General features: G+C 41.8%; 1 long non-coding RNA gene and 1 pseudogene across 1 annotated transcript; one reads left to right on the forward strand and one right to left on the reverse strand.

The window, feature by feature from the left end:
- Positions 3,903-23,461, forward strand: part of LOC109728648 — a 64,083-nt pseudogene continuing 44,524 nt past the window's right edge.
- LOC109728649 lies at positions 16,802-17,486 on the reverse strand. Its single transcript, XR_002221061.1, has 4 exons — positions 17,364-17,486; positions 17,161-17,264; positions 16,952-17,051; positions 16,802-16,864 (listed from the first exon to the last, which is right to left on the reverse strand). It is a non-coding gene; the product is annotated as an uncharacterized LOC109728649 (long non-coding RNA).

A 23,461-nucleotide genomic window follows, 5' to 3' on the forward strand; every position in this document is an offset into this window, starting at 1 on the left:
CGATTGTCGGTGATGACCCGGTACAGGCGACCTTGATTTATATGGAGTGGTACTGGCAGATCACGAGACGATGGATTTCTCGTCCAATACAGCGTCCACAATTGACTTACCAGCCTCGTGGCTAGACCGAGAGAGCTTTGGTACGATCACTCAGCCCATTTATTATTTTTTTAATCTTTTGTATATTATAGATTGCCAAATGTGAGTTATTATCTATAATGCAGGTGGACGCTATACGACAGACACAATATAGCATCAGAAGCCTAGTTCATGATCAACCTTCTTACGATGCGGTGATGGAGGCATTGACGGGCATGGATATCGATCTTGATAGTGTACTGGAGTACATTCCTACTATACCTGTCGCCACTGATATCAGAGGTCGAGATTTTGGACATGCATCGACATCGGGTCATCACCACCGTCAGACACCGACATCTGCTGGATCTCCATCTCCTAGTGATGTTGCTGATATACCCGCCGCCCCTGAGAGATTTCCTACTAGGCCATTGGACTTGGACTTGCTTTTGTCGCCGCCAGTCTCTAGAGAGCACTTTACATTCGTCTATTCTCGACGTCATGCCGCGTCTTCATCACAGGCCCGCCCAACATCTAGACAAGCCACTATCGAGGAGACTCAGGCGATACCGGAGCATCGCGAGGGCATTATGATTGCGGATCTCGATGAGATGGCCGATATCGAGGCAATTGATGACGTACCTATTGCTGATCTCGTTGTAGAGGGTGGCCGTAGACGTGGACGTGGCCGTGCACGAGGACGTGGCCGAGGACGTCGAGGGAGAGGACGATCGAGAGGCTGATTGTATATCTTTGATTTAGATAACTTAGACTTTGTATAATATTATATAATACTTAATTTAGTGCATATTTGTATATTTCTTGGGGTTTTTTTTGATATTTTTATCTTGTTGATTGTATCTTGTTATTCCACTCGTGATCTTGTGTTTCTTGTTGAAAAATTTGTTATCGTGAAAAAACTTGCGTCAAACTTGTTGAAATTTTCTTTAAAATCAAGCTTAAATCAGCACCTGCAGCTGTTTGCACTAAAGGCGGTGAATGGTTCACCGCCTTTAGTGCAAATACACAAAACCGGGGAAAAAAACGACTAAGTCCTGGACTGCGTTGTGTTTGCACTAAAGACGGTGAACGATTCACCGTCTTATCTATGCCACAAATCCCGGCTGTTGGGCGGGGGATTTGCTGAGAAGGCGGTGAATGGTTTACGCCTAGATAAGGCGGTAAACAATTCACCATCTTTACTGTCTTTAGATAAGACGGTGAACGATTCACCGTCTTATCTATGACACAAACCCGGGCTGTTGGGCGGGGGAATTGCTGAGAAGGCGGTGAATGGTTTGCGCCTAGATAAGGCGGTAGACGATTCACCGCCTTTGTTAAGACGGTAAACTAGTCACCGTCTTCTCAGGCACCCTAAGCTACGTGGGGAATTGCTCAGAAGGCGGTGATACGCGGGGAATTGCTCAGAAGGCAGTGAATGGTCCACGCCTAGAGAAGACGGTGAACCATTCACCGTCTTCAAGACGTTAGACTAAAGACGGTGAACGAGTCACCGTCTTTGTGAGAAATGATGATATGGCGGCTGAGGTGGCGAGAAGAGGGTTAGTTTCACAAATAAAAGTTTCACAGGGTTATTTTGCCAATTACGAAATTTCAGAGGGTTATTTTCGAAAAAAGTCCGTCCAAAAAATCCAAAGCACTCACATCTTCTTTCCTCCAATGCTTTAAAATTGCGGTTGCAACCGTCACCACCAGATAAGCATGTGGCTTGCAATTGCAATTTCATAGTATAAAAAAGAAAAGATTGAAAATACTTTTAAAATTTTTAGATCCTTTATAGTATAAAAATTATGCTTTTGGTCACCACATTACCAAACTAGGCCTTAGAAACAAATAAATTATCATATAGAGGCCCTCTAAACATGCATCAGGCGGTACCACGATGGACAACAAATAAGGCACTATTGTTGCAAAATGCAAAATCGAGCTTCCAATTTAAAGTTCCATAGTATATGCATGTATTGACTACATTTTTGTGTGTACAGTATCCCTATGAATTATATGGATTTGTATCTCCAAGTGTTAATGTGTTGTTAATGTGTCTGTGAGTTTAACATATATGCATGTATGCATACATGTACAAACAAACACACATATAATAGTTGTAATATACATAAAAATTGCAAACATATAAATAAGACTGGGGAACGGCCCCAAATTATTTAGTTTGGAGCCACTACCCAATGGGCGTCGCGTGGAACAGGCGCCACGCGGTGCCCGTCTACGAACGCTCTCCCAGTATAGGGAGAGCACTGGAGCTTCGGGGTGGACCTGGTGCACCTATACTGGGTAAATCATAAAAATTAAATCTTTTAATTTTTTAAATTAAAACTTAAATGATAGTATATATGGTATGATTTAGGAATTATATGGTCTATAATTTACAGTTTTTGGTTTAGAAAATTAAAATTTTAAAATAAATTTATTCCGAGTTTGGTGAAATAGCATAGATAATTTTCACCATTCGTAATTTATTCCAAAACCAGGAGTTTAAAATTTTAAATTTGAATTCTCAAATCCCAAAAATATAATAATTATTATATAAAAATTACTAATTTTTAAAATTTAAATTAAAAATTAATTTTACGGTGCACCCAGAATTAGGTGCACCAGGTGCCCCACTGCTCTCCCCAATGGGGAATGGCCCCAAACTAAGTAATTTGGGACTATTCCCCACAGAATTTTTGTCTCTCAAATTCTAACTTTTTTTAATTTAAATTTTTATATCTAGATAAGTTAAAAATATTATTAAACATAATAAATTAGTTATTGATCATTAATTAGCCAATTTTATTTACTAAAATAAAAAAGAAATATGAAAATTGGTAAAGTTACTATTTAATTTAATTAAATTTTTAGATTTTTTTTTTTACTAAAATAACTAAATTCAAAAAAAGATTTTGATTGTAACCCACACAACATTTTGAGGATGTACAGTTTACACTAGTAGAAACTTTAGCTTATAATTCGACTAATTTGCGAATTGCTTTTGCGAACTAATTACAGGTTGTAATGGTGGAAGGCGCAAAGGAAATAGTGCTGGGTGGGGGCAACATATACACTGCATTATACAACAGCAACCTGCACCTCTCACAGATGCAGCAAAATAAGATCTCAAAGGAATCTACTTATTGCTCTTCACCGCACAATAAGAATTTATATTTCTAGTATTGTTCCAAGGTAGAAATTGGGACATGGTTGAGTATGCTATTGTGGTAGATTATTATTATTATTATTATTGTTAAGCAATAAAATGGTATCTTTTTCTATGTGATTTGAGTTGTTGAGGTACTATTAATAATAATAAAATCGCCCTTGCTGATGGTCCATCATTTTACTGAGGATGATTATAGGTAGAGTTGTTCGATAAAACATTGTGACAATTAAAACAAAAGCTTTTAAAGCGGAGCTTTTGGCTTTTGAGATCTGGAAGCATATTTCAGCTTCGGTGTTAACTTTTTTCTTGTTTCCGATCTCACGCGCCCAAGTATCATGCCACCTATGGGCTGTCGAATAATCTGTATTTTATCTCATCTCTTCTTTCAACCGTAATTATTAATCTAAAAGAGAGAGAGAGAGAGAGAAAGAGAATTGGGCCTACATTGGTCCCAATTAGATAACAGGCTTTTTGTGTCACACTAGGCCATTGACCCAATACAATACTTCAACATGGTCGGCCCGGCCCGAATCCGGTCTATTTTCGTATTTATCAAACTAGAATAGGACATCTCACCAAATCACATACACGTAAACACACCATCTAGCAAATAGCTTATCAACTTTCATTTTTAAGTTCACATTGCTTAATTTCCAAAGTTGTTGAGTAAAATCATATAATTAAATCACCATTAAGTGCTGCAATCATCTTAGTATTAATTTTATTTTCATTAATCAATTAAGCCGTAGATATCACTCTACCCCAGTACGAGGAAATTTCATTGCCCCCCGCCCATACGTATCTGTAATTTTCCTTGTTGTTTTAAGCTTTTATTTTTGGAATGATCCAATTTTAGTTTTTTAGAGGGAGTTTTTTTTTGCGAAAAACGCTATCGTCTTGACTCTCTTGAGACTCCCAACTATTTTTCCTCTTCCTCCTCTAGAGAAAGAGAGAGAAAGAGAGGTGGTGTTCATGGGGCGCTCCTCGGGATTGAACGCGCTCTACTGGGCGATGAGGTGGGGAGGGGACGCGTGGATCAACGAGGACCGATTCAGGATCCTGAAGCAGCTCGGGGAAGGGGGATCTTCCTCCCTCTACATCGTCAAGGAGATCGCCACCGCCGCCGGAGAAGACAACAGCAGCGGCAGCGGCGGAGGGATCACCGGGAAGCGGCGGCGCCACCACCACACCCACTCCCACGGTTCGGGTCCATTCTAACGCTTCTAAAGCCCTAGTTTTGTCTCTGATTATGATTTGGGGCTAGAAGCTACTTAATTTAACTTGCTTGGTTTAATTAATCATTAGCGTTTTGTTGCGGTGTTGATTTGATGCAGGTTTTTTAAGCTCTGTTTAGTCTTAGCAGTATAATTTTTAAAATAGATCCCTCAATTATATAATTTTTTATCTTTTTTAATAATAATATCTACTTAAGTTGTAAAATTTTGTTTACGATAATAGCTCTACTAACTATTTAATCCAATTCTTATAGTTTTTTTTACCGAAAAGTTATTAAAACTATTAATTTAACAAATTTTCCATTGAATTTAGTAAAATCTCAAATTAATTAATCAACAGTTGAGAGGCATCAATAAAACAAAATAATTGAAGTTACTCGAAAATGTGTATTGAAATATATGTTTACCCAAATTCAGCATTTTAAATAAATATTAAGGTTTTAAAGCAGCAATGTTCATGGAGTAGCAATTATAATTGCTTCAGGTGATGGAACATATGCTATGAAGAAAATCCTTATTCAAAGTCCAAATTAATTAGAGTTGGTGAAGGAGGAGATTCATGTTTCATCTCTATTTAATCACCCTAATTTGCCCCCTCTTCTTGACCATTCAATTATTGCAGTTAAGGTAATCACTCCGCATTTTATTGTTACATAATCATATAATTAGGGAGGAAAAATGCATTAATATGTTTTTAATACATTTATAAAACTCAATCTTTGTTACCCAATTTTATGGGCAATTGGATTTTACTTGTATAATTTTGATAGATTCATTATTTTCAATTTATAACAATCTGAGGGCCAACAAGGAGGATCATGGAACTATGAAGCATACGTGCTATTCCCAGTCTATTTGGATGGAACAATGTTGGACAATGCTATAGCTATGCATTCGAGAGATGAATTCTTTCCCACATACACTATTTTGCAAATATTTTGCCAAGTAAATTCAACCAGAATCTAATAGTTTGGTATATAAAGTTGTCGGAAATTGTAGTTTTCGACCTGATAATCGAATGTTGTAAGCTGAATTATATCGAAGAGTATACGAGATTTGTCGAACTTAATGCTGTATCTATAGCTACATCAGTAAATGTGGATGTAGCATACAGTGTTCTTTAACTGACAGACATTCAACCAGAAACTAGTAGTTTGGTACATAAGTTGGTGGACATTGTAGTAGCTCGGTACCAAAATCTAGTAGTAGTAAGCTGAATTATATCCTCGACTACACGAGATTCATCAAACTTAATGCCGTATCTAGCTACATCAGTGAATGTAGATGTAGTGTACCGGGTTCTTCATTGATAGCCATTCAACTAGAATCTAGTAGTTTGGTACATAAATTGTTGGACATTGTAGTTTTCGATCGTATAATCGGATGCAGCAAGCTTAAATAGATCCTCAAGTACACGAGATTCGTCAAACTTAATGCTGTATCTGACTACATCAGTAAATGTAGATGTAGTGTACAGTGTTCTTCATCGACAGCCACTTTGAAGTTTGAAACTATTTGCATTGTATGACAACTTCAAGCTTGTTTCCTTAGCTCTACAATTGTGGGTTTCTATTTCTACTGTGGTTTCATAATCAGTTTTACGCATGAATGATCAATAAATATCTCTTAACACGGTTTATACCACAAACAGCTTTGCTCAGGACTGAAGCATTTGCATATTTTTGATCCTCCATATGCGCATAGTGATGTGAAACCTAGTAATGTCCTGATAACACATACGAAAGGACAACAACCTCTCACTATCTTAACGGATTTTGGAAGCGCCCGGCCCGCAAGAAAACAAATTCGTTCACGCTCCGAAGCATTAGAGTTGCGGGCAAGACCCTTCTCTTTATGTCTTCTAGTCTATATTAGCTTACTCATCATCCCTGTATCCTCATATTTTTGTGTTCTAAGATAATATGCTCTTGCTTCATCTTATGTCATGAACTATATCTATCTTTGCTTTTATTGTATTTGGTCTGTTATTCTTCATTTGAATTACTGCGGTTAATGGAAATTCTCATAACATTGTTTTGGGTATGTGAATGATTTGTCATGTTACTTCATGTCAAAAAAACAATGAGTAGAGGGCCACAACTCATTCTTATATAGTAATAATCAATTCTAGTAGAAGCTTTTTTTTTATTTGATTTTGTTCTGCGCTGAGCATTGTTATGAATGGGCTGCTGAGCATTATTCTGCGCCTTTCCGAGCTCCCGAGTTGTGCGACTGCCTGAGCCACGCCGACATCGAAGAGAGGACGGACGTCCGGTATCTTGGTTGTACCTTGTTCACAATAATGTGAGAATCTCGCCGGTGATCTTTGCACTTTGCGATTGCATAATTTATCCTACATTCGATCGGAGATAACCGAACTCCGCCGATCCTCACAGGTAAGGCGTGTCTCCATCTTAGTTAGTTAATTCAGATTCGGCAAAAATTCGGTACGGGTATAATACGAATAAAATTCATATCCTAATTTATAAATTTGTTGAAAAATACGGCTAAAAAATGGATTCGCCAATTATTCGGATATGTGATTTATATGGATATTCTACGTTCACTAATTAAAAATTCGGATAAAAAATTCGGCTAACAAATTAATTTTTTTTTACTAGATTTATTAAGCAGATTAAGTAAAAAAAGTTAACGACTCAAATATTTCGAGTTCTACCACACGCCTGCCTATCATGGATCCTCGAAAGAATAAAATCACATCCAAAGAACATTAGAATACCCCTCAATAATGCATCAAACATAACTTAACTCTAAGTAATTAACTCCACTCCAAGTAATTAACCCCACTCCATTGGTTCTGGGTCTTCAGACAATAGCAAGAAAATTAATGGACGTAATAACAACTTAATTAGGACTGGTACTGGTGCTGGTACTGTGTTTGGATAATAATGTGGCTCCTCTATCGGTGAAGATGGCCTCGGTGGACTATACAGTGGTATATGGCCCGACGTCGATGGTCTGCCATATTTTGCTGGCCATAAAGCTACGATGTGTGAAAGTGTAGGCTGGCGAGCGAGAGACGTTGCGTATATGCTGAAATAGGTTTAGGCTGTAGGCCTAGGTAGTATTGGTGGCCTTTGGTCCACCTGTGGAAACCGAGGAAAGCGATTTGGCGGATAGCCTTATCGAGAGGTTTGGCTTAAATTCACGAACTAAGCATTCGTGTGAGCTCGTTGCGAGAGTGATATGAGATTGACCGTGGCATATGGTATTAGAAGATAAAGTGCTCTTGGTGAGGCCTTGAGCTAGTAACAAGCTACGTGGAGTTTGAGGATTGGAATTGGAATGTTTTCCCTGAAGGAAAGGTAAATGCAAGGATAAAATCCTTGTGTGCCGATTGGCGAGTGGTGTTGGAGCGTGTAGAGTCATCGAGTTTTGACTTGCGCTGCCACCTAGAGTGACAGAGGCCGTAATGCACCTTGCAAAGTGTATACGTTTGGTTTCGTATTCTCCGTTGTGGGCCTTCGAATTGTTCCTATGAATGTGAGGCCATTCTGGAATGGGAAAGTGCATTGGTGCCCTCAATTGCTCAAGGAGCTGAATTGAGGTGTGAGTTGAGTTTCGAGGACGAAACTCTTGTTAAGGGATGGAGAATGTAACATACCGAAACTCGATAGAGAATATTGAACTTTACTCAAATTGATTAAAGTGTACGAAAGGAATAGTTGGACAAAATCCATTTAACATTCCAACAATGTTGGAAGGGTTAAAGTTGAGTTCCAAGGGAGTTAGAAAGGTTTTAGCATTGCTCGGCGCGAATTGGAGTTGAAACAATGCGAGATTGAAGTTCGGGAGCATTCGAGTGTTTCGATGCATGTTGGGCGCGAAAACGAATCCCGAAAATCTATGTGGGATCGTGGACAAATCCGGCATAAGCGTGGATGAAAAGATGGTTGAAACACGCTCGAAAGCATATTTTGGGGGTCTCGGTGCGATTTGAGATGAATCGGAGGCCTAATGAGCGAAAACAAGCTAAACGAAGAAAAGCTGAAAAAATTGGCTAAGTCCTGAAAAGGCTGTTAATCGGTGACAGATTAAAAGTGTACTGGTACACAGTGTAAAAACCCGAGAAGCTGCTCTCGGGTTTGGTTCTGCGAGATCGTGTTACCGGTGACACCCCTGATGTGTACCGGTACACAATGCTGCGAAAACAGCAGGTTGGTCTGCTGCAAATGTGAAAAGAATGAGAGCTTATTTGCAAATGTAACCGCCTATATAAGCCCCCAACCCCTCTTTTCTCTTGTTTCCAGCTGAGAACTCATCTCCTCTCCCATTTTCTCCCTCTTTCTCTCTAGAAACTTTACTCCAAGGTGGAAAGGAGGAGATCAAGAGGAGGATTTGGAGGAGATTTTGGAGATTGGAAGATCTAAAACTCTCCTACAAGGTAGAGCTTGTGGAGTCCATAGGCTAAGGTGAGGTTTCTTCTAAGATTGATCTTAGGGTTTGGTTTTGTACCCTAGAACACTTGGTTTTAATCTTCTTACATGAGAGGAAATCTAGTAGTAGCCATGGAACACATGAAAATCATGTTTTCTTCATGGTGCTCTCATGCTGGATTTCTAGGATTTGTTCTAAACACCCTAAGAATGGTTTAAATGGTTCTAGATGGGTTCCTAGAGGTTCAATAAGCTTGCATTTGCTTGTTTTAGAGATCAAAATGGTATATTGGCCAAATGACATTGTTAGGGCGCCAAAATTGGGGCTTTTGTCATAGATGGGTTTAAATGTAAATTGACCCTATGTGAACCTAATTGAAGGTATTTTCGACGCGCTTGCGAAGACCGTTCGGCGATTTGTCGAGCCTGCGCGAAGGTATTAAAGAAACGGACATTTTAGCTTCGTTTCCGCCTAGAGGGCCGAGGCGACGTTCAAAAATCACAAGAACAGATCCGGAGCATCGTGGCATCAAGTTATAGACCTTTAATTTTCGAATTGTGGATTGGTGGCCGTTTGGTGGTCGAGTGTGAGTTCGGGCCGAATCGGACAATGAGTGCCGCGGGAGGCCGATTGCAAGTGACTACAAGCAATCGGAAAGCGATTTGAGGTGGATTGTGCTCACCGAAGCGACTAGGTCGCCTTCATGTCGAAGAAAATATGGTTTCATATTGNGCGGACTCAACTCCAAGGCACTTTTTGTGCTTTGGACATTCCCAACTCCACAAAGGGTATACTCTCGACAATTAGTCGATCCTGAATGAAGTACAATCCTCGCATTTCGAGAATTCCCTTCCTTACAGTTCTCGTAAAGGATGCACCAATGAATGAATGAGATGCTCCCGTAATGAATAAAGCTCTAGCTCTAGTGCCATTAATCAGAATAATACCTGCCACAACGTCATCTGGTGCTGCAGGCTGCTCCTCCACCTGAGTGGCAAAAACCCGGCCACTAGGTGTTCGTGATCCCTCAGGCTGACGCGGTGATGATGCGCGTCCAGCCGACATTGCCGGTGGCAACCCCGCAAGCTGCCTCGGGGTAGACGGTCCTGATGCCGCCGTCAGTGCAGACGACGTCCAGGTCGGGCACTCCTGGATAGGATGTCTCGGTTGGCCACATTTGAAACATTTTCCTTCACGCTGCGAGCAAGCCGACACTCGGTGCTCACCGCTGCAAATAACACACCGAGGTGGTCTCCAACTCCTCGCCTGCTGTCGGGGATACCGAGGGGGTTTGTTTACATTCGGCCGGCCCCCGGCACCACCCGTCGCTTGCTTCTTGCCTTTGTCCTTCGACTCGGCCATAGCTTCACGCTCCTCTCGTGCGTAGGCATTGCCATGCTCCTCCCACAACGCCCGGTCAAAGACCTCCGCAAAGGTCGCCAACTTGAGAATTTGCACCTTCTCATAGATTCTCGGCTGGAGTCCTCGCAAGAACCAATCAGCCCGGTCCCGGTCATCATGGACAACATCCGGGACGCAATCAATAATGTGGGAGAACTCCTGCTCGTAGTCCGCTACCGAGCGATCTCCTTGTCTCAGTTTGCGAAACTTTTCTTGTAGCTTCCGCTTGACCGTGTCGGAGAAGTAGTTCACGAACATCGCTCTCTTGAACTCCTCCCAAAGCATAGGCGGAAGATCGGATAATCGATCCCGCTTGACTCGCTTCCACCACACCATCGCCGCCTTCTCTAAACAATGGGTGGTGAGATACACCTTGTTCTTCTCCGAGGTATTTAAGTCCTCGAAAAGCGTTTCCATTGAGTCGATCCACGATTCCACTACCGCTGGCTCTGCCATGCCACCTTCAAAGCTAGGTGGGTCGAACTTCCTAAACTGAATGAGAGCTGCCAACGCGCGCTCCCCCTCCGCCTCTACTGCCGCACCAACGGGGTTTGAGGTTTCCGATCCAGCCGGCGCCATCGTGACGGGCACAGCTGCCGCAGCCGCCACTCCATCGACTACACTCGGCACCACCACAGGGGGCTCGACATGCTCGGCACCCACCTGGGCCGCCGCCGCTTGCTGACGCTCCAAAGTCTCCTGGAGTCGTTGAATCTGCTCCCCTTGGCATTGAATAAACTCCACTTGNTCGACTACACTCGGCACCACCACAGGGGGCTCGACATGCTCGGCACCCACCTGGGCCGCCGCCGCTTGCTGACGCTCCAAAGTCTCCTGGAGTCGTTGAATCTGCTCCCCTTGGCATTGAATAAACTCCACTTGTTGCCGTACCACGCTAATAAGCGCGGCCATTTGTTCCCGAAGCTCGCCAGTTGCTCCGGATTGCTCGGGCGCCGCATTTGGCTCCTCTGGCATCGACCTTGTTTGAGGTCCACCACAAGCCATTGCTTCCTGAAATAAAGCGACTCACGTTAGCTACATGACCAACATTACTCAACCATACCCAATTCGGATACCCAATTCGGCGAAAGCAACTTATGTATCCATCCTCACTCCAAAGCATTATGTCGTCGGCCGCCCGACACAACACCAAGAGTAAAGAACAAACATCAATTCATCTTAGTCCCTAATCACATTAGAGACATCCCAACTTGACCCAATCGCATGCTTTCGCTAACTTTAATCCAACGTCGCTCATGTTTCCTAGATCCTTAAGGTTTTTCCAATCCTAAGGGTCTCTAGGTCCATTCCTATTCTTTCACTTTGTGCTTTGATACTACCATATCTGTCACACCTCGGGACCGATCCCTTTGGCCGGCCCGGGCACGTCGAACAGACGCCGAACGGACAGAATCTCCCCTACCCGCCCAAGGCTCAACACATGTACAATTCAAGCAAAGAGAATGCACAAGCGGAAACATACACAATGGCTTACACGAGGGTAAGCAATAGCCAAGAGTGAAAGAATGGAAGCTAAACATCTACATAAATACTATGATACATTTTTGATCACATACATTGCATTCAACCTTTATATTCACGATTCTTTTACATATACATGCTTTTCATCATTTCTTTTTACATCACATTTCCTCAAAATAGAAAGTTTACCTTCTTTTCTTTAACATCTCTAATCATCAAATACAAAAGATGATATAAGGGTATGCTACTAGCAAAAGTATAAAACCCGACTCGGGTAGTCACTGTCTACCGCGCGATACCTTTATCGCGGTCGCTCACCGGTTCGCTCAGTCCCGGCTCTGTGGAAATAGTGGGGTGAGAACTACAACGAAGTTCCCAGTGGGTTCGGCCCTAATCTCATCGACTTTCCCACTAGGTCTAACTCAGGCATAATAGAAAGAAATAAACAGATAAGTAACTAACTGTACAAATGCAACTAATATGCCTGAACAAAGCTATCAATAAGGATGCTCAATATAAAACCCATGAAGAATGCAAGTTCTTTGATCTCTTGTTCAATCTCATGGCTAACCCGTGGGTTTCGCCTCATTAACTCACCAACTCAAAATCCCAAATCGTCGAGGAGACTCCTACGACTCGACGGGGACCGTCCTCTAGGGAACAGCACCAACCAAGTGATGACAAACTCTGGAGCGCATCGCCCGAGGAGGACGATCACCCTCGAGCAAGGACTTACAGCGAGTATGATTAAATCCTTAACTCAAAGTATGTCAAGTTCAATCCGTTCCTTAACTATAAGGAAATTCTGCACAAATGACCCTTAGCTCTAAGGTTGTATGTCATTGTGTCTCAATCTCAAGTTCTTTGCATTCTATATTTTCAATCATGTCATTACACTAACTCTAGTGTTCTTTATGCCACATTTGTTGCTAACTCTAGCTTTTATCGTTCTTTATGCCACACTTGTTCTCTTTATTGCCACACACTAACTCTAGTGTTCAAATACTCTAGCATTCATATCCTCTTTAATGCCACATACACTAACTCTAGTGTCATCTTTACATTTACTAATGCCACTCGATGTACATGTCATAGTGTCACCTTTGTTCTTTTACCTCAACTAGGTTTTCATGTTACATCTCATGCATATATAGGGTTCTTAGGTTCTCAACCATCTCATAGTGCAATTGTACTCACAACATGCAACATTAACATAAACATCATTTCATTTACCCTACAAGGCATGCAACAAACACTTGCTCATATGCTAAATAAGTGAAACATTAGACATAGAAAGAATTTCAAGGAGTTTGGAAAGCACCACCCACATCGTAGGCTTACTAGGGTGCTCGGGTTCGAATTTCACGATTTTTGGCCGCCTATTCCCTTGCCTGCGGCAAAACGAAGCCAAATTAGGCTTTTTGCTCATAACTTTGCATAATCTTTTCGTAACGTCAATCCGAGCACATCAACGCGTCGGAAATACCCCCAATTAGGTTTCTAGAGGGTCAATTTGACTTTGAAACCTTCACAAGTAAAAGCCCCAATTTGGGTGCCCTAGCCACACATATACAACAAGCCCTTTGTTTGATCTCTTAGGAAAGCAAAAGAAAGCTTCAAATCATCTATAGGTTCCATTAAAACCATCCTTAGGTCAATAAAAATCCTACTTTGGGTTCTACCATGAGAGAGGATCACTTCGGAAAATTCGGAAAATAAATATCGAACTTTAGTCAAATTGACTAAGGTGCGAGGATGGTACACTTTGGAAAGTCCGGAGGTGTTAAAACTATCAAAAGTGCGTTGTGGGAGGTTTTCGAGAGCTAAAGAATCAAAAATCTGCATTCTGCAGGTTTTGTGCTCTCGGGGACCGGTCCCTGGTGGGAAAGACCGGTCCCCGAACGCGTGAAAATTGAGAAGGCTGAAAAATCGGCTAAGTCCCAGAAAACCAGCTCTCGGGAACCGGTCCCTGCGGGGAGAGACCGGTCCCTGAGAGACTGGTCCCCCAAACAGAGACCGGTTGCATTGCGCGCGGGAGCCCTGCTGACCACGGGGTAGAGCTACGGGAACCGGTCCCTGAAGGAGAGACCGGTCCCCCCAGCCCGAAAATGCCCAGTCTGGGCAGTATGAATAGAGTCAAAGTTGAGGGGCTTATTTGCATATTTGCACTTAATAGGGCTATGTATGGGAGAAAGAGGGCTCTTTCTCTCATTTCCGCTCCCTCTCACACTCTTTTTCTTTCTTTCTCTCTCTAAACATAAGGAGGAGAAGACAAAGAAGAAAAAAAGAAAAGGAAGAAGAAAGGAAAGAAAAGGGAAAAGAAGAAGAAGGAGTAGAAGGTGAAGAAGAAGCTAAGGAGTAGAGCTACTTCCTCTTCTTCCTCTTTGGAGCAACATAGGAGCAAGCTTAGAGGTAAGCTTGAACCCTATTCATGGTAGAACCCAAACTAGGGATTTGATTAACCTAGGAATGGTTTTAATGAAGTCTCTAGAGTGGATTGAAGCTTCTTTTGCTTCTTGTTGAGATCAAACCCTAGGCTTGATATATGCTATAAGCTAGGGCATCCAAATTTGGGGCTTTTGCTTGTGAGGGATTCAAAGTGAAATTGACCCTGTAGAAACCTAATTGGGGGTATTTCCGACGCGTTGGTGCGCTCGGATTGACGTTACGAAAAGCCAATGTAAAGATATGAGCAAAATGGCCGAATAGGGCTTCGTTTTGCCGTAGGTAGCAAATTAAGAGGCTAAAAAAATTCCAAGAAAATCACCGTAGCATCCTAATACGCCTACGAGGTGGGTGGTGCTATCCAAACTCATTGGAATTCCTTCTATGTCTAATGTGTCATTCAATTAAGCATATATCTATATTGTTGCATGCATTATAGGGTAGATGTGATGTTATATATGTGAATGTTGCATGATGTGAGTACACGTGCTATTCGAAATGTTTGAGAACCTATTCAACCCTATATGTATGCAAGAGATACAATGTGAGCGCCCAATGAGATGAAAGAACAAAGTGACACAATAAAACATAGATCGAGTGGCATCCGACCATGTAAAGGAATGTGACACTAGATGTCACGTCCCGCTATCGCCAATTTGGTCGATCCGGGCCCGTACACAGACGCCGAACGGACAGAACCTCCTCTGTCTGCCCAAGGCTCAACAACCACGAGTACATGTATAAAGAAATAAACAATTTCCAGGATAACATTTCAATATACATGGCTTGCACGAGGGCAAGCAACAATCACAAGTGATAGTAAGTTAACTAAAAATAAAATTCACTGTAATTTAAAACTTTCAAACTGAACTGTATAACTGAAATATTTAGTTATTTACATGCTTTATAATACATTCATTTACATGTCTCTGTACATCAAAATAGATGATACATGAACTCAAAATGGTAACTGCTAAAACTCTGGTGTCAGCTAGCTAAGCTGCAGGGCCCTTGCCACGATCCTCGGCAACAACACTTGCACTGGAACCTGTATGGTTAGTGGTGTGAGAACTATAAATAAGTTCCCAGTGGGTTCGGCCGCCGACCTCGCCGACTCACCCACTAGGTCTACTCAGGCATATGTAGGCAAGAANTTTAACCTAGTATTAATAAACATAGTGTCACGTCCCGCTATCGCCAATTTGGTCGATCCGGGCCCGCACACAGACGCCGAACGGACAAAACCTTTTCTGTCCGCCCAAGGCTCAACAACAACGAGTACATGTATAAAGAAATAAACAGTTCCCAGGATAACATCTCAATATACATGGCTTGCACGAGGGCAAGCAACAACCACAAGTGATAGTAAGCTAGCTATACTAAAAATTCACTGTAATTTAAGACTTTCAAACTGAACTATATAACTGAAACATTTAGTTATTTACATGCTGTTTAATACATACATTTACATGTCCCTGTACATCAAAATAGATGCTACATGAACTCAAAATGGTAAAGTACTATACTCTGGTGTCAGCTAGCTATACTGCGGGGCTCTTGCCACGATCCTCGGCTACACCGCTCGCACTGGAACCTGTATGGTTAGTGGTGTGAGAACTACAGAAAAGTTCCCAGTGGGTTCGACCGCCGAATTCGTCGACTCACCCACTAGGTCTACTCAGGCATATGTAGGCAAGGAAGGAAACAGATAGTAACCAACTATAATATGTAACTACTACAATGCCTGTACAAAACTGAAAGAATAATATATAAACTGTAAATATGCATGCATACTTTTACTAAATTTACCCAATCTCTTAGTTAACCTTTTGGTTAACAATAACTCACTGACACTATCCCAAATATCGGGGAGACGCAACCTGCACCCGACGGGACTGTTAACTGGGGGAGACGCACCTCCTGGTCCAGTAAAGATGACTACTCCGGAGCTCATCGTTCAAGGAGGAGCGACCTACCTTGAACCAAACAAATGTGAGTATGATCTGATCCTCCTTTAGAGGATTCAATAATAGACAATGTCACAGTTAACTCTAACTAGCTCTTTATGCTAGTTTCACAATGCTTTATCTCGATGCTAACCAAGTCTCTAATTAGAATGTCACCAAATTTACTATTATTATAGTCCACGCATTCATAGGGTTCTATGTTCACATTCTATTGTTCACATATTCTCATGGTTGATAAGTAATTGCATAATCAAATATCATTTACATAATATCAATACCCTATAATGCATGATTACAATGTAAATATGCTCAATGAATTAGCATAGACATAAAAGGTGATTCAAAGATTTCGGATAGCACCACCCACCTATAGTGGTGTCAACAACTGGAATCCACGTCTCGGAATGTGTCGACGACTAGCTCTCGCGACTCGACGCTAATAGAACTAAAACGGCCTCTACCGTAATTAGCGCGTCGTCGGCCTGTTGAAATGTCAATTTAGACTTTCGAGCATGTATAACTTCCATTTGTAAAGTAATAAAAGAGATTAAACTAGGGTCACATGTGCAACTTTACAAGTTAGCATTTCTACTTCAAGTCTCAATTGACTTATTTTCAGCTTGTAGTAAGATCTGCACCATGCTGAAATTTCAGCGCTAATACCTCCCTTTGTGCAGCCACTACAAGCATAGAACACTTAATTCTATTATATATAATTCCCCTAGAGTAACTAATACTCATTGACCCTGAAATCACATTAATTTCACCTGAGTTTAAAGCTCTACCAAGTTCTATTTTAGCTCCAATAAGCAAGAATTGTATGCTGAAATTCTGCACTTCACATTCTTTTCACAGCCCACTTCTTAGCTGAAAATCTCAATCAGCCCCAATTAGATCTTTTCTAATGCAATTAACTCAATACTAATTAATTAGTAACTAAGTTTAACTTAATTAAAAGCTGTATCGAGTTACTCACTGCTTCAAATAGCCCAATCCTCCAATTCGGCAGCTCCAATTAGTAGGAAATTCCTTCACAGCAGGAATTTCAGCATTTTGCTTTCTTTTTCTCTTTTATAATTCCTGCAGCAGTGAATAACCAATTTCCCACTACTAATAATTCTTAGTAGAGTAGTCAATACAACTGTTATTACTCAAATCAGGGGAGAAGTATTTGCTTACCTAATTCATAGCTCATTCCAATCCTTCTCAGCTTGGAACAACAAGGACCCTCAATTCCACCAAGCCTTTTTCTCCTCACAGCTCAATACACCAAACACTCCATCTCCTTCATGACTTAATTAACATGCATAATATAATTTTAATCCCTTATGCAGCTATTGTCACGCCCCGGGACCGATGCCAATTTGGCCCGACCCGAGCACGTTAAACAGACGTCGAACGGACAGAGTTTCCCCTATCCGCCCAAGGCTCATCACATGTACATTTTCATCAATAGAGAAAAGCACTAGCGGAAACATACACAAACGGCTTACACGAGGGTAAGCAATAGCCTTTAGTGAAAGAAAAAGGAAACTAAACATTCTCAAGTAATATGATTCATTTTGGATCACATACATTGCATTCATCTAGTAATTTAACGAATTCTTACATTCCAAAATCTTTACATTCTTTCATCATCTCTTTTACATCACATTTACCTCAAAATGAACATTACATTCTTTTCTTTACTTTGCTTTACACATCAACATCTTAAATCATCAACAAATACAAAGATGATAAAAAGGGTGTAAACTACTAACAAAATGTACCCAACTCCGGTGGCTCTCTGACTACGGTGCGATTACCTTTACCGCGGTCGCTCGCCGCTCGCTCGGTCCCGCTCTGTGGAAATAGTGGGGTAGAAACTACAACGAAGTTCCAGTGGGTTCGGCCCCAACATCACCGACTTTCCCACTAGGACTAACTCAGGCATAATAGAAGGATAAGTAAGATAGTAACCGTTCTTATAACATGATGCTAATATGGCCTGAACAAATAGCAAGAAATATCCGACACATTAAATATATGCAAATCATGAAATTCTTTATTCTTTTCACATTACTCTTTGTTCTTGTCTTTGTACTTGTTCTTTGGCTTTGTTCTTTAATCTCAAGCTAACCCGGGGGTTTCGCCACATTAACTTGCTTCACATTAAGTCATCATCGCAGGAACTACCAGCTAGGACCGTCTTACGGGTCTACTCCAACCCGGATGCATAACTCCGGAGCGCATCGCCCGAGGGGAGCGACCGCCCTCGAGCCACGGAATCATAGCAAGTATGATCGAATCCTTAACTCAAAGGATTTATAAGTTCAATCTGACTTTACACTAGCTCTAGTGTTTCTTACATCACTTTATGTTGCAAACTCATGCAATCACATTCTTTACGTTCCTTTACTTTTGCTAACTCTAGCAATTATATCTTTATTCCCCACATTACTTAATTTAGACATTGTCATTTTCATCATTCTTTACATTACCTTGTATCTTTGCATCACACTAACTCTAGTGTCTCTTTACTTCACATTTTCAAATGCACTCGATCTATGTCATTGTGCCCACTCTGTTATTTTGCTCACTTTGGGTTGCCAATTTTCTCATGCATACATCTAGGTTTTGACATTATTAGGTTCTCAACCATCTCATCATGCAAGTTTGCTCACAATCATGCAATCATCACAGTTCATCATTACTTTACCCTAAAATGCATGCAACAATATATAGTACATATGCTAAGGAATGACACATTTGCATAGAGAGAATTTCAATGAGTTTGGAAAGCACCACCCAACCTGTAGGTCTATTTAGGTGCTCACGATTTTCTTGGGATTTTTAGACCTGTCGTTCTTTACCTGCGCAAAACGAACCCTTATTAGGCCATTTTGCTCATAAACTTTACTTTACTTTTCGAAACGCTTTTCGCGAGCGCACCAACGCGTCGGAAATATCCCCAATTAGGTTTTTAGAGGGTCAATTGCACTTAGAAACCCTTATGAGCAAAAGCCCAATTTGGGTGCCCTAGCTCAATGTATAACAATCCTAGGGTTTGATCTCATTGGGAAGCAAAGTAGCTTCATTATACTCTAATTAGTCCATCTAGAACCATTCTTAGGCTTTCCAAAACCCTAGTTTGGATTTCACCATTAGAGGTGGTCCAAGCTCACCTATGTATCAAAACTAGGTTTTGATCTCTTAGAAGCAAAAGAAAGCTTCAAAAACTACTATATATTCCATTAAAAACCAACCTTAGGTTCATTCAAACCCATTTTCTAGGGTTTTACTACATAGGGTTTTGAAGCTTACCTTATAAGCTCCCTTTCTTCAAGCTAGAGATGAAGAAGAAGGAGTTTCTTCACTTCTTCTTCTTCTTCTCCACTTTCTTCCTCTTTCTTTCCTTCTTCTTCTCTTTCTTCTTCTTCTTTTCTTCTTCTTTTGTCTTCTAAGAAGAGAGAGGAGAGAAGAGAGTGGAGAGGAGTGGAATTGAGAAGAAAAACCCTCAGCCCCCTAACATAGCTCAATGGTTGCAAAAATGCTAATAAACCCCTCAACTTTCACTTATTACACTGCCCGAACTGGGCAGTTCGCGCAGGCAGAGACCGGTCTCCCCGAGCAGTGGACCGGTTCCCGAACGTTGTCAGCGGCGGCCAGAGCTGCCGCGCGCATGCAACCGGTCTCTCCCTATGGGGACCGGTCTCTGGGGACCGGTCTCTCAGACAGAGACCGGTTCCCGAGAGCTGATCCTCCAGGACTTAGCCGATTTTTCGCTATCTCAACTCTGCACCGTTCGGGGACCGGTCTCTCCTTTAGGGACCGGTCCCCGAGAGCTGAAAATCTGCAGTTTTGCAGAATTCAATTCTTTAGCTCTCGAAAACCTTCCACAACTCACTTTTAATCATTTAACACTCTTCGGACTCTCCGAAGTGTTCCATCTCGCACTTTGGTCAATTTGACTAAATTCGACATCTTATTTTTCGCGAATTTTCGTATATTACAGCTATAATCAATCTATAATTGGGATTTAATTTACATACCCCCAATCGAAGCTGCCTCTTCCAGATTTCTTCAGTTCAGACCAGCAGGGGCTCAACTTCACCACTCTTCTATTTTTGGCAGCAATACTTAATCATTTAACCTCGTTTTCTAAACTAACCACTTCGATTTAATTTAAAAGGCATCAACTTACTTTAATCTAGGATCTTATCAAGTTGATCTCAGCACCAACAACACCAACAGCATATCTCCCATCTCGATTACCTCTCGCAGCTCAGCACAGGGGAGAATCCAACATCTCTCAAAGCTTTTCTCCCTAAAATTGTTCTTAGGGCTGAGAGAAAAGAGAGAGGAAGAAGTTGATGTAATCAAGCTGATGAAGGGTTACCTAGCACGTGTACACTTCCACTCAGCTTGGGGTAAGTGATAAGCTCAGAAAACTGCATCTTAACCCTTAAATTGCAAAAATGCATTGCAGCTCTGCAGGTTTACAATTCACCCCCTGCAGGTTCGCAGTTTAGTCTCTGCAGGTTCGCAGTTTTTAGTCCCTGCACTAACAACAAGCTGGCAGCACAAATTTAAAGCCTTCTTGCGCGTCTAGTTCGCTTCGAACACTCCTAATCCCTTCCAATCACGCCAAATTAACCTCTACAAATGCAAATTTAATTTGGAAGCAAATAATTTATTTTACATATTGTGATCAATTTGATTCCCAATCGACTAAAATTTCAGCTTTCAAGTAGCAATGGCAATTGGAGTCTTTAGCCACTCCAATCCATTCATGTGATTCTCCACATTCCAAAACATATGTCAACGACAGATCACAAGCTGCTAATTAATGTAGAAATGCTTAATTTGCATTTTAGCATTATGTGATCACTTTAATCACAATTAGCTTCTAATCAAATTTTCAGTCTATTACACATAGGTTGGACAAGAGTGGCATTGAACTAGTTGTTAAAAGAACATAGTTGAGAATGAACCTAGAATCATATAAACCTAGGTTATGTGATAAAAGCATTAAATCTATGGTCAAATTGGATCATATGGATGGAAAGGATATTGGACTAGATAGGTCGACACTATAGGATTAAGACCAACCCTTGAGCTATTAAATGGATTCCGGAATGCCCAGAACTTAATGGATCAGTATGCACAGCCGAGAAGGGTGTGGGGCGTGTGCGACGATTTCGCAGCCAGGTTAAAGCCGGTTTGTGGATTATACCGCGCGGTGACTTGAGCCATGGCGGGGCGTGTGCAACGATTTTGCCGCCGGGTTGCTAAGTTCATGCCAGCGCGGTAGCTGGTGGTTGCTGAGGTGCATGTGAGAGTTCCTTCACCTCGAGCCGGACAGAGCGCGGATTTCCGTAGTTGATTGACATCAAATCGAGTCGAGTGGCATAGTGTGACTAAGGTAAAGTAACCTTAGGAAAGAATGGTAAATGAGCATAATATGGCTAAGGTGTGAGTACCCTTAGTACAGAATAAAGAATAGTTAAAAAATAAAAATGGTAACAATAAAAGAGTTGGCAAATGATAGAGAGTAAAACCATTTAATCCTTGCATAGTTGCATGAATTTCATGTTGCATGTTTTGAGGCACATTCATGGATTATTTAATATTGCATAAAATACTTGTAGATATGCTGTTGGACTAACATGATTGCAGTGCCTTCCTTGGACCTGTGGTTGAGCTTTTCCCTTGGTGGTCGTACCCACTGGGAACTATATTTATATAGTTCTCACCCCGTGTGGTTTTGAGGGTTATAGGTTCACACGCGAGCGAGCAGCGGCGCCGCGAGGAAAGGCGCAAGCTTCGTAGATAGCGCCCACCCCAGAGACCAGATGTAAGCACACTGGACCTTTGCAAATTGCGGAGGTTCGAGTGTTTGATCTGTGTTCGAGTTTTTTCAGATATTCTGGAGGGTCGTTGACAGTGTTCCGACCTATGCTTGTATCCCGAAATTATAGTATTTAAAGTAGCGCTAAGGTCACCAAAGCAATCGACTTTGGCTGCTCTCGGGTTGTAATTTTCTAGGAAAGTGTACCGGTACACCTTGATGGTTGTACGCGATACAGAAGAGTGTACCGGTGACAACTCAATGGTTGTACCGGTACAAGTGGGATTTTCTGCCAACCCGAGGCTCGGAAAGATTAGACCTAGTGGAAAACCGCGGCGTCGGCGGCGCAAAACCCACTGGGAGACAATATAATAGTTCTCACCCTATGGTTTTGGGGTACAGGTACACACAGGGGCGAGCTGATGCGAGGATCGCGGCAAGGGTCATGGCGCCCAAAGTGAGTTAGTTAGTAGCTTCCGTTATGCATTAGAGTACCGCTCGGTACTAGATACCATGTATATTTTGGATAGAAATTGGAGAGCCATGATGTATTTTGGAAAATATGTATTTACATTTTGGAAAATGAAAATGTAATGTAATCAAATGATGTAACTATTGAATGGTTGTAATAGTTAACTATCTCTCTTTATACACTGGAATATTTACTTGTGGTTCTTGCTCTAGATGTATTGCACTTGTGTGCATCGTATTTGATCATGTATGTTATTTAAGCAATTCCTGGGTGCTTAATTGTACATGATTTGGTTGCTTAGCCTTGGCGGACAGGAGAGGTGCTGTCCGTTCGGCGTCGTCCGCCGCGCCCGAACGCGGACCCAAATGATAGCGTATCGGGCGGGGGCGTGACAGAGTTGTTGGGATCAGAGCAATTAAGAGCAAGTAAAGAGAGAGTTTAGGATGGACCTAGGAGACCTAGGTTTGCAACCCTAAGGTGATAAGTACGGAGAGAAAACGTAAACCTATATTGTTGAGGAAGAATCCGATTAGGTCGGATCGAGTTATAGATCTTCTAGTGTGGCTAGAGATAGATCGAGCGGTGTTAGTTCTGAGCTCGAGAGTTTGTCGTTGGCGGCCGACAAACATGACGCTAAGAGTTAGGACAATACAATGGTGTACGTCGCTTATGCGGAGTTGAGTCGCGTAATATAGTATATGCGACGGAGTTAAGTGGGTTAGATGACTAACACTGTTGTTTTGCGTGCTAGAAAATGTCCCAAGATGCTACGTGGCGTAGCGTCCGTTCCGGGCACACCTCTCTGAGATGCCGCGAGGAAGCGGGATCGTAGTGAAGATACAAGAGAACTCGGCTGAGGTGTGATTGACCGGCATTGTACAGCGCTCAGGAGAGTCGATTTCAAGCAGTCCCAAGGGTTATGGAGCGGCTTTTGCGGGCCGCAAGCTAGCCTAGCGACTGAGGGCCGTGATCCGC

The sequence above is a fragment of the Ananas comosus genome, linkage group 24 (genome assembly GCF_001540865.1).
Source record: "Ananas comosus cultivar F153 linkage group 24, ASM154086v1, whole genome shotgun sequence".
Lineage (NCBI taxonomy): Eukaryota > Viridiplantae > Streptophyta > Magnoliopsida > Poales > Bromeliaceae > Ananas > Ananas comosus.